This window comes from Emydura macquarii, unplaced genomic scaffold (assembly GCF_026122565.2).
Source record: "Emydura macquarii macquarii isolate MOO-44397 ecotype Brisbane River unplaced genomic scaffold, CSIRO-AGI_Emac_v2 contig_450, whole genome shotgun sequence".
NCBI classification, from domain to species: Eukaryota; Metazoa; Chordata; order Testudines; family Chelidae; genus Emydura; species Emydura macquarii.
The window spans coordinates 8,876,013-8,892,184 of NW_027130587.1; the positions used below are offsets into that span (position 1 = coordinate 8,876,013).

Sequence of the window (16,172 nt, forward strand, 5' to 3'; positions counted from 1 at the left end):
TTGCACACTTTGTAAATCATTCTAAAGCCAAATAAAAAATGTCCAAAAGTTGAGGGAGAGAAACCATTTATAAGGTTATAACCTGGAAGATCTCAATATCTCCAACAGGATCTTTTTTTTCAGATCAATATCTTAAGTACTATTGTTTCCCTTTGGAGTTGAAGAAATTCAAGCATTGAAAGATTAAGGAGCCTGCAAAAGTCAAACAGGAAATGTGGGGCAGAGCCAGGAATAGAACCAAGGTTTCCTAACACCCAATCGTGTACATTCATCATTCGGAATGTTCCTTCTTTCATGACCCATCATTTCTTCTATCTTATACTTACATTATATTCATTAGCAATGCCCTGTACATATATCACCCATCAAAACAAATATATAACTGTCCACATACCTACGAGCACCCTGCACCCATATTCAAATCCTGCAACAGCCCTAACGACTTAGACACAGGGCATTTCCTGCAATTAATGACTAACTGGGTTTTGGATCATCAACCCCTTCTCTGCTGGACATTAATCCCCAGGAAATATCCTCACGCTGAAACTATTATTGCTTAATTATAACACAGTTGGCCAGTTGTAGCACGGCACTTTCTATGGCTTTTGGGAGCATAGGCCATAAAAGAACCTCATGAACCTGCTGAGTGTAAGGGGTGTCGTCTTCCATCCATAGGGTTTAGCATGTGTCTCGAGAATAGATTGTATCTTCATAGTAAGCTTTGATGGTTGGTCTGCTGGGTGTTTTTCCCTTTGTTTATCATCTGAGCACAAAATAAATTGTGACCACAGAGGTATTATCAAAGAGCCAGAACACAAGAAAATTATAACTTCTTGGCAGCAATCATTATAACCATGATGTTACCAGGCAGGCTGGAGATCAGTTAGGAAGAACATTGTAGATATTCCTCAATGTGTCCTGGTGGTTGAGCTAGGCCTCATAGGGATGGATGCTACCTCCTGTTGCAGCAATTTGTTCAGTTGCCTTCTCAACATGATGGTCTCTTGAAGTTAAAACGTTATATTGGTGAGTGGAATAATCTGCTTGCAGACACAGCCTCTGTACATTGGGAAATTGAAACACTTTCTTTATTACCTGTGAAATTCAGGTTGGCTGAGCAGGGTGGAAAGCCCGGAGGAATGCTGACATTTCGATCCAGATTGCTCTGGATTCTTGTATAGCTGCTGGCAGTGTTTCAAAAGTTATGAGTTGTATTCTGTCCAGGACAGTGGAAGCAGACTTCTTTTCTTTTCTTTTCTTTGCAAGTATCAGTTTTGAGTTTTCCTTTCATTCCCTTGTGTACAAATATCTCATTACTGATTGGATGATACATTCTCAAGAACCACCCCTTTCCTCAGGAATCACCACCTTATTTAATGTGTACTCCTTTTGATTCCCCCCCCCCCCCCCCGACTTTGGATGAAAACCTAGCAGCATCAGGGTATAAATAATGCATAGGTTCTATCAGACTTTGTCGGACACAAGATGTGTCCTCTTTGACCATAGCTTAAGATGATCTGATCCTCAGTCTGATCTTTTGTCTTAATGCAGTTAAACGGCCTAGTTATTCAAGCACATACTTCTCTGCTTTTCATTACCCATGAACAGCATTTGATGCCAAAACAGAGGGAGGAAAGACAAGCATTTTCCATTGACTTCTGTGAAATATTTAATATTTAAAAGTCTTCAGGATATACTGCGCGCGCGCACATTCCACAAGACACACAGAACACTTTCAAAAGTTTTATGAATTCCATCATGTAACCAGAGTAGTTGCTAGCCTGCTTTGAATAAGCCATTATGGCCTGGCCTCAAAGCTGCATAGTTAGCAAATCCCTACTCTGTTTATGAGCACAAGTTTTGACGAGGTCATTGGGAAGGGGAGCATGATCAGTTTCCATGTGCTCCTTCCATGGATATGTCTGCTGATTTCAACCCAATTTAAATTTTTAGGAGTGGTAAATGTGAAGATCTTTATAATGAGGTGATACGTTGATTCGGGTTTGAGAAATTATCTGAATGTATAGCTCCAGGCTCCTTGAATCCTGCATCACTGCTTATTCTTCAAATGATTTCCATAAGTGCATAGCCACACAGCTGCCAGGACAGCAATAAGCTGAAACTGGTGTGCATCTCTATGTGGCAGGAGGTTATGGAAAATGATCATAACACTATATGTTGCTACCCTCCATACTGATATCTACAAATGCTATGACACAGCTGGGGATTATAAAATGATACCAGAGCTACAAATATGATGGTGCCAATGTCTCTTTTGAGGCACCTATGCATTTTGGAATCCCAAGACTCATGGTTCCCTAGAAGAAAGATCCAGTGGCTTTGTACCTGAATCATGTGAAGTTTTGACCACTTACTTGGAAAACACTAGCCAGCACAAGCAGATATCTAGAGGTGACTTGCAGTGTTGAGTGATGCAATAGACTAGGCATTAAAAGTGCGAGACACATTAAAAAACAAGGTTCCTCTACTGGAAATGGTGTAGCTTTTCACATTTTATTATAGCTGTGAAAAAGAGGCAATTTCAACCCTCCCAAACTTGCGCAAAAATGGAGTGAATTTTTCACTCAAAATGGGCTCCATTTTCAAATAAAAATTAGGGAAAACTGGCTTTGACATTAACGTTAACAATATTAATTTTCACTTTAAACCTCATCCTCATTAAGATATCTGTCATCTAATAGGAAACAACAGACACTTGAGTGCTGAATTTCACAAACTAATATTCACCACTCTTTTGTGTCACTTTCACAGTTTCACGATATGATTACTTTATCTAATAAAGGCAAGTATGCACTATGGTTGAAACACAGCCCTGTGCAGAAGGCTAGTGCATCTCTATATCATTTAGATTCCATTTCTGCCATTATTTGAGGGTTTAAGTGATGCATAAGCTTTATGCTGTGTGGCAAAGCTCTTCCTCTACCTCGATGGGTCCAGTGCTTCCTTCTAGCGGTAGGTCAGGGAACTTCTTCACCCTTTAGTATTCTTCCACCCTCTAGTGGTGGGGGAGAGTAATACAACCGCTCTAAGATAGCCACTCCAAGATAGCCACTCCCTGCTGGCTCCTGGTCCTGTCTCTGGTTCTCGCAGGCCCTTGCCTCTTTGCTGGGGCTCTTGCCCCTCCAGTGAATTGCTAGTAGGGCGTGGGAGGGTCCAGTCCCACCCTTGACACCAGGCCCCAACCCAGGGACCCTACGAGTAGCAGCCTCACACTGGCTTCAGGAAAGCTGCTAGCTTCCCTGGGTTACTTCCCCGTGCCCCTTGACTTAATGTCCGTACCCTATTCGGACAGGGGTCTTTCATGGCCTTCTTGCCAGGAAAGGCTCTTGACCTCTCACAACCCCATGGGCGTGGTAGTGCTGAGCCAAATATCCAGTTCAATCTTTCCCTTCTGGCAGGGTTTCTTCACTTAGGCCTCCAGACCTGAGAAAGGTCCTTTGCCCTTTTCGGGCAGGGTTTTTCGCTTCCCCAGTCTTTGTACCGGCAGAGTCCTCTCCTGCCAGCATCCTGCTCCTTCTCCTAAACCCTCCTGGCTCTTGACAGCGTCTTGCCTGCTTAAACACTCTCTGGTGGCTTGCCTCATTCCCACAACTCTAGTCATACCCTTTCTCTGGAGGGGAGGCTTTTAATAAGTCCTAGGCAGGGCCTTGATTGGCTCCAGGTGTGTTCATTAACCTGGAGTAACCCTTGCTCAGCTATCAGGGGAAAAGGGACTTGCTGAGCCTGGGGCTGATATATTGGCCTTCTAGCACTCTCTGGTAGCCATCAAGTCTGACCCTGTCACAGCTGGTACAAGGGAGAATTTCACCCAAAGGGAATTAGGCCACAAATGGCTCATAGGTTAATTTCCTCTCTACTTCCCCCAGTAGCATGCAGGGCAGTTTTCATTTTATTAGGTTTTTTTCTTTCCTACTCTTTTTTCCTTTCTTTAATTGGCTCTGGGAGAGCTAAGATGAGCTTTGAACTTTGCTCTGAAGGCAGAAAGAAGGTAGACATTCTAGTCTCCTCTGATCATCAGTTCCAAAACCTAGAACCTGTGGCAGAGAAAACTCTGTCTCGTGCTCCCATTAGTTTCACCCTTGAGGTTCATAGTTTTATCGTTCCTGAGGAACGCAGCTGTCAGTGGACCTCATTCTTGCATAGAGCAAGACGCGCACACTCTGAAATATCTTGGGCCAGTTCCCTTCAGTGCCTTGTAGATTGACTCCAAGACTTTGAATGTGACCTGATATTCTATGGGGAAGCCAGCTTAATGAAGAGTGCACCATAGTGATATGCTCTCAGTGGTTGGTTTGGTGAGGAAGGCAGGCGGTTGCCTGCTGCACTAATTGAACCTTTTATAACATTGGTATCCTCATATCTATGGACAGTGAGTTGCAGTTATCCAGCCTGGGTGTCATGAAAGCAGGCAGGTCCATATTTGATCAGATAGAGCGCAATCTAGCTGTGGGTGGCAGAAAGCATTTTGTTCAATCCATTTCTATCTGTGTGTCCAGAAACAGTGAAGAGCCCTGGAGGACCTGAGGTTGCAGGCCAAATTGACAGTCTGGGATCTTAATAAATACTCATGGCTGAAGGAACCGTTCATAACTGGGAGCAAAAAGTGGGTTACCTGGAGTAATATCTGCACTACTAATTAAGTAGGTGATATTTAGTTTGTAAGCTCTTCAGGGCAAGGCTTGTCTCACTGAGTTTGGACAGTACCTAGCATAATAGGCTCCAACCATAGTCACTACTGTCGTAATGATGATAATTCTCTTTAGCTTTGCCTATATACATCCAACCTCATCTAGATTTAACTTTCCAGAGACTAAGAGAAGGTGCTTGCATTTTGTACATTTCTTAAATCCAGCATTGTTATCCTACATGTTGGCCTTAAAATAGGTAATGTCATCCCTCTTATTTTTATTCTTTGGCTCTTCCTCCTGTAATGGCCTCTACCTACCGCGGACCAAATGATTAATGGGGAGGGGTGAGAGGAAAAGAGGAAACAAAAACACTAGGTGCAAATAAAGAAAACTGGGAACACTGCCCTTTGATTATACGCTGTTGGAGGCAGGGACTGTCTTTTTGCTGTCTGTACAGTGCCTAGCATAAAGGGCTGCTGGTCCATGACTAGGGCTCCTGGGCAGTATGGTAATAAAAGTAATAGATGATATGGTGTCATATTCTGGAGTGAACTCCAGACCAGTGAGGGGTTGTGTCACCGCTTGCCCTGTAACCCTGTGTAATTTAAATGCTCTGCTGTGCAGCTCTCTGCCTGGGTTACTCCCAGTCAGCAACAAGCATGCTTGCAGCTCTGATCCAGTGCTCTGCTATGAACTGCCTCTTGCTGCAGCACAGTCACTCCCTGGTGTCTTTTGTCTGGGAGAAACCAGTTCACCTACTGGGAAACACATTTCCTTCATTTGTATGGTCCCTGGGGCAGATACCATACATATGCCATGCCAGAATATTCATGATCAGCATGTTGTTAGTGTTCTAATGATACCTTACGTGACACATCAGGTACAGTTAATGGCATTAATGAATGGGGGTACACTGAACTGGCCAGCGGGTACACTAAACTGGTCAGCGGAAACTCTATACCAGCCCTTTGCCCTCTGGCATTGGGATGCTCTTAGGTTACAAGGGCATTTAGGATCTCGTTAGCTGCTCCACGCTGGCAGACCCCTGAACCTCATGGAGCCTCACGGACCCCAGTGGGCCTTCTTTCAAGGACAGAGATTCAGATATTTATACACCATAGTGGTAGCCACCGACAAAGACACCTAGGCGGGCGTAAAGGCAAAAAGTGACCATCTGATTCGGCTTTTCTTTATAAACAATCATTTTTCAGAGTTATCAGGCATTGCTGGGATGAAACATGAATGGGGTCTAACTCGCAATGCAAAAAATATCCCAATGCTTCAGCTGCCAATGGCTGAAAAGAGGCAATGGGGGTTTAAGGAAGTAGGCAGCAAGAAGAAAACAGCAGTAACTCTCCCATCTTTAGTTCACTCCTTCAACCACTGTCAATTTCTCAGACAAAACCCAATTTTAAGTATTCTTCAAGATTACATTTCCTGGGAGCTGGTGGAATACTGCCAGTGGCTGTGAACCTCTGGTGCAGGTCACCCAGAATCTGAATCGTCCGCTGTAAATCACCGCTCTCCCCATAGCTCCTTTGGCGTATACCTGATTTGGCTGTCATTTCCATAATTAATTTATAACAGCAATAACCCTGAGATAAGCCGTCTATAGGTTTGTGCAAGCCGTATAAGAATATAGATAAAATCTTGGTTCGTTAACATATTTAAAGTACTTGGGAAACATCTTTCTAGTACAGCAGCTCAGTGTGACTGTCCAATTAAACAAGAAAAAAAAGCTCCAGCATTTAATGGTTAGTTACGGCTTGTAGGCTGGTTTCTACTCCAGAAAATAGGAGTAATTCATGGTACAGAAATATCATCCTTTCAGCTGACTCCATGGCTTAGTGGTAGTGTTGTGTACAAGCATGTGCTGTATGGCGCAGGGAGGCAGTTGTACGACTATGTTGTCATGATTAAGTTCTTCTTTTAGAATATTTACCGTTCACTGAAATTATAGCTATTTAGATCCTGCTTCTCCACTATTTTGTACCTGTTGCTGTCATTTATACTGGGGCAAAGTAGAGGGTAAAATACTTCCAACTCAGAATTCTCGCATTTTACACCCACTTGGCTTTACCTTTGCACTGATATAAATGGTGACACAAGACGCCAGGCAATGAACAATCATACTCTGTAACTTTTAGTTCTGCTTTTGGGGCCTGATCCCTCTTCAGTGAAGCCAGCAGGAGTCTTTTCATTCAGTTCAATGGATGCTGGATTGTTTCCTGGATCAGGATGTGGATCTTAGCCTGTGAAAGTATTATTTGCTTACATCTTGCCAGTGAACATAGGCAGAGGGTCTAAAATATCCATTGGCTGTTTGTATCGAAAGCCAGGATCGTCTTTACAAAAGTGTGTGTGTGTGTGTGTGTGTGTGTGTGTGTGTGTGTGTGTGTGTGTGTGTGTGTGTGTGTGTGTGTGTGTGTGTGTGTGTGTAAAAAGAAAGAACAAGTTACTTTTGCCAGAAACCCTAGTCCTTTCTGCTTAAAATGCCTCAGTGAAGGTACCTGGCAGTCAGTTTTCTGTCAACTTGGTGTCTGTCTGTCTCCTATCAATCCATACATCCATTCTCATTATCTGTATTTTAGGCGCATACGTGGAAATATTTCTAAAATTTTTGGTCTAAAATTCTTACCTCTAGAGGGGTAGAAGGTTAAAAATATTCCATTCCAGAGCTCAAATAATCAACACGTAGAGATGAAAAAAGGGAAGGTTGCCCTCATTGAATGTTATGTCATTTGAGTCCTGCCTAAATATGATAGGACTCCTTGCTGAAATCTCATGATGGCGAAGTTCTTGAGAGAATTTGCCACTGAAAAAAAAATCTCCCTTTTTTGAAAACTTTTGTTACTCAAGAGATTGTGCTGAAATCAAGCCGTCATCTTCCTGGGTCAGGAACAATGGGATCCCGTTTGACTAATTGCGCTCAGAGCCACTGAACCTGTAAAGATGGGCTCTTGATGATGGATGGAAATCCGTCTTTTGTCCATCTGCACAGGTAATTGCAAATTCACACTTGTCTGTATGGCAGAGTTGTGCTTATTACAGACCTTTAGATATTTAATTTGTAAACACTTAATAAAGCGCAGCCTACAGTAGCTTGGCTGGTCTTATCTGTCAGCCAAATCAAAATCAATATGTCCCTGGGGTGCATGCCATGATTGTCTGGGCTAGAGAATCTAATAGGATTAAGTGTTTGGGGCCCTATCTAACATTACAGTCCACAGTCCTAGTTAGAGGAAGTTAAAGACTGGCTTGCCACTGTAGCAGGCATGATTGCTTAGGGGTCTGAAAAATCATTAAAGCTTGTCCTCTTAAACGTTGATTGTTCCCTAGTGATTTATTGACAAAACACAAAAAAGTGCTCTATACTGCACTCTAATTATATATATGAGGCTAGAAATCTCATGGGAAATTAAATAAAATTTACAGCTTGATGGTTTTATGCTCTTGGGATAGTTACCTTCTTAATAAGATCTTATAGCTGGGAATATTTATGAAGGTAAAGTCCATGGGCTTGAGCAAAGACCTAACCTTTGCACAGGGAGGGGTCTTTGATTTTTTTTTTTAGCATACATGATTTTAATGAAATTCATGGTGTTTTAAAATATTAATATTAATCTTTTCCAATACCTATTGATAGCACAGCTTTAAGGGTAGATGAGCGAAACAGGGAAGCCATATGCCCATTTGGATGCAAGTGTATATCCTTTTGCATTCAAGCTACATAGAATATCTGATAGTTGTGAGCTAATCTGCTGCATTTCTGATCTGGCCATGCATGTCCCAATCAGAACCGGTGAAGACAATTAATTAAGAGAATCCTATTCTGTCACTCAGTCTTCAAAATTGAGCCAGAATAAAGAGACAACTGATAAAAATCATGTTTCCAATATAAGTGGTATAGTTCTAAATATAGACAGACTGCAGGGATTCCTAATGGAATTGTTGGCGTCCAAATCCCCTAGGCAGCTTTGAAAATCCCACCTTCAGTTTTATATGATCAGTTTGCTGAATATTTGGTGTGGTCTCTGCCTTTGTTGAACATTTATTTTTAAATGGTGTGCAAGGACCAGAAAACAGTTCCTTGAGAATTAAATGTGTTCATGAAAAGGTGATTTCCATGGCGATTGCAGTGTCGTCATATTCCCTCAGAGACCAATAGAAATTCAGCACAGAATTGAGTTTAGAACTGAAAGAAACATAAGGAGGAATCTTGCTCTCAGTGACACTGGTGTAAAGCAGGAGTAACTCCATTGAAATCAAACATAATGCGTGAGAGCCAAATTCTGCAGTAAGTCATCAAACAAAAAATTCCTTTTAAGGTCATTGGAAGCTTTACTCAATAACAGCTCGAAGCCTGGTATTGATAACTGGTGCAAAATTGCTCAAGTCACTAATACAGGTTCTTTAACCGGACAGATATATAAACAAATCAGTGCAGTGCCACAGTAGATACAGATAAGAGAACAACTTCCAGTGTTATCACGCACTCAAACTCCTGAGAATTGGGGACAAGATAGAAGAAAGCAGCCAGTGATGTACATCGTAAGTAGGATGTCACAATCCAGTTTACATGATCTCGTAGTGCCCGATGTAGTCCAACAACAGGTTGGTTAACCACATCTTTTATGGACCTTTTTCCATTCTACCTACCCGTGTCAGAGACCATATTTGATAATGTCTCTTAGCCAGCCCCCGCTGGTCATGTGTGGATTTCCAGCTAACTGCATGTGATAGTCTGGCTGCCCATAATTAAACTTCTGACAGTTAACACTCCCATTTGCATCAATGAATTACCTAATCGTTTTGATACATTGATGAGGTTAGCTCCCTGGTTGCCTTACTGCAAAAAGAGCCTAAACATCTTATATTTTCAATTTATTTATGCAACTGTATGGTGTACTTGTTCGTTTGAGGTTTATTTGTTTATCCCAAAGCACATATTGCTAAATTTCAAAACCTCAACTCAAGCACATATGCCATTTTATGCTAACAACCAGGCCTCAACTAGGCTTCACGCTAACTGTTTAAACCTATAGCAAAACTTAATATACTTATTTTTTTGGATTTTTCTGTTTGAGATAGAGCTTCCCTTAAAGTTACTATAAGCATTCTTAGCGCTCCAAGCATCTAAATCAAATCTAAGTCTGAAATGTACCCTCTTAACAGAACACTCATAAACTAATCCATAACTACTACCACACGATCTCAATAGGTTTCAAGCACGTTACATAGCCTGTCATATCATCAATACATTTTATATTCATCTATTTGTAGCATTATGTTTCTTAAGCAGTTTAGCATTCTCATAAAATATGAATAATAATGCAGGAGTTCCTAGACAAAGGTCCCCAAGATCAGGTCGGGGGTCACAGGTCAACAACCTGCAGAATCTGGCCCTATAGTAAAATGAAGGAATTTACTGGTAATTTTTTAAGGTAAAGGACAATTCTCCCTGTCCACTGAAGCTAGGTTACATATGTGGAATGATGATTTTTTTGGTTACGGCACTGGACTGGGACTTGGAAGACATGCATTCAGCTCCTGGCTCTGTCACAGAGTTCCTGTGTAACTTTGAGCAGGTCATCTCTCTGCATCTCAGTTCCCCTATCTGAAAGAAGGAATAATACTTCTTTCTCTCTCTTTCTTTTCTATTTATATTGTAAGCTCTCCGCGGCAAGAATTGTCTCTGACGATGTCTTCGTACAGCCTGCAACACAATGGGTGCCTGATCTCAGGTTGGGCCCTTTAGATGTTACTGTAATACAGATAATTAATAACAACACAATTCTGGTTGTCCTTTTGTCACTGTAAATTCTGAACACAGAGTGTAACTCTCACCAACTTTTCCCTGCCGTCATCCTCTCCTAACTCAGTAATGAAAAAAAGGAAATGGCTTAATTAGAATACATTTAACAGGAATCCACATGGAAATTTATACAAACTCTCCCAACTGTAAAAACCGATTATGGTCCTTTCTCTAATTAAAAAAATAAGTCTTTCCTGATTCCCTTTTTTAAGAAAAAAGAAATGAGCTGCTACTCCTCATAAGACCAATAATTCTGCAGTCTGTTGTACTGATTTGCCTGTCACTTACCTCGTGTAAAGCCAAGGATAATTCCATTACAGTCAATGAAAATATCTTGGTGCCAAACTGGTGCAAATAAGAGGAGAATCAGGCTCTGTATATTGGTTGCTCCTCCCTCTCTTCCCCCTCCCACCACGCCACCCCACTTCTAAATTCAGCAGGGCATATGATTTAGATATGTGTTACAATGTCTGCCTTTTCATGTAGCAATTCCAATCATTTATCTAGGTAAACTACCTTATTCTTTCTCCCCCCTCTTCTCCCGCAACACTGCATAAAAGTGAGATGTCTGATCAGTTGAGAGAGAGCTCAGCAACCCTGCGCCTGAGATGAAGGAGAAATTTATTAGTGAAAGACAAGGCTCCCTGATAATCAGGGAGTATTGAAATCCCTGATTTAATTTGAATATAGTATGGAGCATGCCTCTTTCTGCCTTCATTACTTGAAAGTATGTGTATGATGATGTATCTTTTTACTTAAGGATATTATGCCAGGAAAGAAATGCTTGATGGGCTACTCTAGCTGAGGTGAAAAGGTTTGGTATGTTTTAATAAAGATGGATATCACGAAAAATGTTTGAAATATGTGGAAGCAAGATTTGTTACAAGTTACAAATCAAAGCCTAAAAATGTCACTTATCTCCTAATGATACTTCTACACAGATTATTAATTTCTTTTTAGGAGACCAATGAATGTTACATTTTTATGACATTGATTAAATGTCTCTGTGCCGTCCTCCCATCCATCCTTTTCATTTTTTAAAGTCCATAGCTGAATTTAACAAAAACCAGCTCATAAATTCACATTTTACTGCTCAGCAAAGCAGAATCTGATTACACCCCAACTGCTAACTTCATATCTGCACACCTCTGACCTCAGGGAATCAAGAGGTTTGGGTTTTTTTAAAGAAAAAATACTGTTCTTTATATCCCGAACACATTTTTGAATATTCAGTCAACACTTTTGAAATGTGTTTCTGCTCAGAGAGTATGAATGGCTCGGTATGGGATTTAGGAAGGGGGCACAGGGGAAGGTTCTCAACCGTGTCAGGGGGATCTCCTGGAAGAGCATTGTGCTTTGAGTGTTGTGCTGCTGGGGAAACTGGTGACATCTGATCCAACACCTAAATACAGTATCATGCTTGGGGAAGAGACGTATCAGATTTTATATTGTTCTTCTCTTGCCATTTTTAGAAACCCCCCATCAGCAACCCATGCCATAAGAGGAGTTATAAAATGAGAGAGAATCCAGGTAATATAAGTATTGTCCCTTATATTGATGAGTTGTTTGGATTTGCATTGCTTTTGCTTTGGTTGAGATTGGGGCAATTTCTGTAGCCTTTGAAACCTGTAGGGGCTTTTATTTCTCTTCTGCTTTTACGCAAATTCATTCTTTTAATTAGTGAAAGATAGTTGTTGTTTCGAAGTGGTCCTCCTATTAGTGAAGAAAGAAGCAAACAAAACCCAACGAAATAATCAAGTCCAAAAATACTGCCCAGATTGCAACTCCACCTTTGGGACATTGTAGTTTCCTGCCTAAATTTTCTTCAGCTCAAGTTGCAAAACAATAAGGAAAATGAAAAAAAACTTCTCCTCCAACTAGGGACAGTCAGGACTGAAACTTCCAGGATCCAGAAGGATTCAGTATGTGGAAGAGTATTGTTTCCACTTGGAAGGAGAGCAAATCAACAGCAGTTCACCTTCTATACACAAAACCTAAAGAGAGCAGCAATGTTCAAAGAGTGTCTAATTGATATTGATTTTAACCTTCTTGTCTTTGAAATAAGTTACTCGGCTGCCAGGCTCCATGTCCCTCAGTTCTGTTTTATAGGTGAGACGGGGCCATTGTCTTGTGCGCAAACCAATCGCTCCGCTTTAGAACACCCTAGCTGCTGAAGTCATATGGCAAACCAAAGTTGTGTTACGTTTAGTTAATTCCACAGGGCTTCCCCTATGGAGCCTCCATTAAATTTGTGCAGTGTGTTGAAAAATGTGGACATGTTAGTGATATTAGCACGTGGAATGCTGCAGCACGTTGGGCCCGGTTTTCAAGTGCTCTGTACTCCGAATTGGGGCCAGGTTTTCCAAAGAGCTCAGCTCCCACTTAGATACCTAAATAAAAGAGTTGATTTTTCAGAAGTGTTCTGCAGGCAGCAGCTCCCATGGCGACCCTGATGGCCAGATTTACCAAAGAGCCCGACTCCCAACATGCCAAGCTTTGGAAAATCTGGCCCGATTGTGGATGCTGGGCCCTTTTGAAAATCCTAGTCTTAGTCTTCCCCCATATCCCACAGTGCTAGGGGCTCTCAAGTGTGTTGTGGAATATGCCAGTGCAATATATTTAGTTCCCATCCCCTCTCGTATGTGGCGCACACAGACACGTGGGATGTTTCATAAAGAAAAAATATGGCATGTTTACAGAGAGAAATTTCAAGAAGTGTTAATTTAATATGCTAAAGTGTTCCCTTCCGCATTTTACCTTTGTTGTTGTTTTCACAAAACAGCCAAGACTAAATAATGAGCCCAGAGCTGTGCCCTTTGGTAGTGTGATACCTCATTACCCACGAGCGGCCTCCATCTGCCCTCATGGCTGCACAGGGAGCCATTACGATTATGATGGAAATCTCAGAAGCCATTACCAAGATGCAACAGAGGGCCTACTGCAGACAGCTTAATGGACTAATTTGTAATTGGGAGAGGGAAATGACTTAGCGAGCTCAGGCTTGGTTTTGATGAGTGTGGAAGTGCGCATGCTAAATGTTATAAATGAACAGGAATGCTTGTTTGCGCAGTGGGTTTTACAAGGCCTTCAATCTCTCCTGGGGATTGGAGGCGTGCTGACAAGTCTTGAGAAGCGAGGAGGAACGGACTCAGGGGAGGCAAGGAAGATGCAAAGAGAGTAGCTAAGGATAAATCGGTGAGGAAAACTAATGGCAATAAACACCCAAGGAAATGGCTGTGTCTGCCAGGAAAGCAGTAATTAGGATGCTTTCTGCGTGCGTATATTTAGCTATTAAAATGGAAAATGAGTGTGCACCACAGCATTTGCTAAGTTAAAACAACAACAAAAACAAAAGCAAGAAAGAAGGCATCCCCCGTAGACTAACAGGCAGTTTTAAAACTTTATAATATGACAGAAAGTACAACCTGTTTTGTGATCACGTCCATTTATTTAACACAGATCAGTTAGCTACCTCCTGTGCGACATAGGAGGAGGCCCGGTGCTGACAGTCTTTTGTCCCCCCAGGGGGAGCTTCTATTAGTGTGAGTGTCTTGCGGTGCCTCTGCGGCTGCAAAGTTGCCCTCACAACACACAAAGTTCAGGGAGACATTCAAGCATAATTATCTCCAAAGAGATTAGAGGAGATCATTGAATAAATCTCTCTGACAGGATCTTGGAATCAAAACCTGCTCTGCAAATATAGAGCTGTATATTGCACTGGTTTGAGTTTTGCAATCTGCAAGAGACAGCTCAGAAATTTCCCTTGGTTTCTGGAGGGTTTGGGGGGAGGGAGAGGAGAGAAGGAAGGAAGGAAGAAAGACTTGGTCTGCTACAGCTTACTGTTTAAGAGCCTGATTCTTACAGTACCTCCAGGCATAGTGCATACTACCATGAGTGATTCTATTGAATTCCATGGGAGTTCTCACAGTAGTAAGGACTGAATTGGAGAGCGAGTGGCCACAGTTTCAGACTCTTGCGTATCTCTAGGAGGCTCAGTTCTCTCTGTTTTACAACTACCTGATTCCTAGCCTTGTCTACAGTTAGAGCAGCCTAAAGGTTGCTTTTACTTACACCACCATTGTAAATCCCTACATACTTTATGCCAGGGATAGATAGTTGGAGTAGAGCAATGTTCCACCATGCTCTTATCCCCTCTCTACCCCACCATGAGTTACAAACCGAAGGCATCCAGTTTGACAACCTATGCTATCATGGGGAAAAGTGACAGTCTCACAGGCAGGAAGGTACTAAGCCTTTTAAGGCTTCAAAAGTCAATGCTAGCAGTTTAAACTGCACCCAGAAATGCACGGGTGATAGAGTCCAAGATCAGAAGCATCCAGTATTACAGAAAGACACTGATATGTCATGAAACCAATATACCCCACTTCAGGAATCAATGTACTTTCTCTTCTGATCATTTGTCAGTCACTGAGAGGAAAGTCCTGGAAACTCAACTCTCTCTTGGTTGTATCAGAGGGACTGGCTCTACATCAGTCTGCATTTAATGAATAAATTATAATAACTTTTGCATTTTTTAGTCAAATAGAACAAGCATTATTTTCTCTCCTATTCTTTTTCCTCCCTGAGGGCATGGAATTTAACTTTATTACTTGGGAAAAAATGTTTTCTTGGGTCTTGCTTTATGCCAATGAAGATACAAGCCATTACCGTGGACCGGAAGGTCTTGCTGTTTGTTGGATCAGGAAGAAGGCCATGAGTCAGATTACCACTAGGCTATTTAACCAAAAATCTTTTCTTTGTCCTTTCGTTGGTCTCTGGAGAATCCAGTTTGAACTATTTTATGCAATATCTCCAGGGCGTGGTGCCTCTCTGGAGATGTTACAATCTGAAAGACTTTGACTAACTGTTCTCAGTTCTTGGAGGAGCTGTATCTACCTTTCCCATGGAAACATACAGTCCCTGGCCCACCAGGATACAGAAGCCCTTCATTTAATACAATGGACTCCAAAGACATTAAATGTAATTCAGTAAGGTTCTTGCAGGAGATTATGCTGTTTGTCATAACTTCATCTCATTGTTTTTCTCGCATTATTTTTTTCTCTTCTGCATCCTTCATCTTTTGTTTTTCCTGTTTCTCTCTTTGCTTGGAATCCCCCCTTCTAAGATAGACTTGTAGTGATTTATAACTGAGGTATTACTTGCCATGCCCCATATTAAACTTCTCAGTAGTTCCCCCATCTCTCTTACCCAACTAAGTTTCAAACACAGAATGTTACACCTTAGCTGGTGTAAATCAGAATATCCCTGTTGAAGTCAGTGGCACTATGCTAATTTACAGCAGCTGAGAAACTGGCTATATGTACTTGCATGTCTAGCAAAAACAGAGAAACTTCCTTTTTTATTAATGGTTTGGTGAGAGATGAAATTTATGAGTATTTTCACTCTGTTTTTCATTAACTTATTTATGTATTTTACCATGACCATCATTTCTTCTCTCTGGCGTTGGGGACCTGGAGGTTATGTTGGCCAGTTTCCACAATGACACCCTAAGAAAAAGTCATTTCAGAAAGCTCACTTTCACTGTGTTATTTCACGTGCATGAAACATCAACATTTTTGTGCCGTTGATGTTCCCCTGGAACACAGAAGCACATAAATGGTTAGAGTATTTAATGTAAATAGATGTGTGGGTTCTGTTTTGATTGGTATGATGCCGATTCAGGAAACAAAAGTATCACAGTTACACAG

At 41.5% G+C, this 16,172-nt stretch overlaps 1 protein-coding gene across 10 annotated transcripts in view; it reads left to right on the forward strand.

Annotated features, from left to right (window-relative positions):
* The window catches only part of AUTS2 (activator of transcription and developmental regulator AUTS2), an 881,418-nt gene that overhangs the window by 654,053 nt on the left and 211,193 nt on the right, over nt 1-16,172 (forward strand). The window lies entirely within an intron of this gene.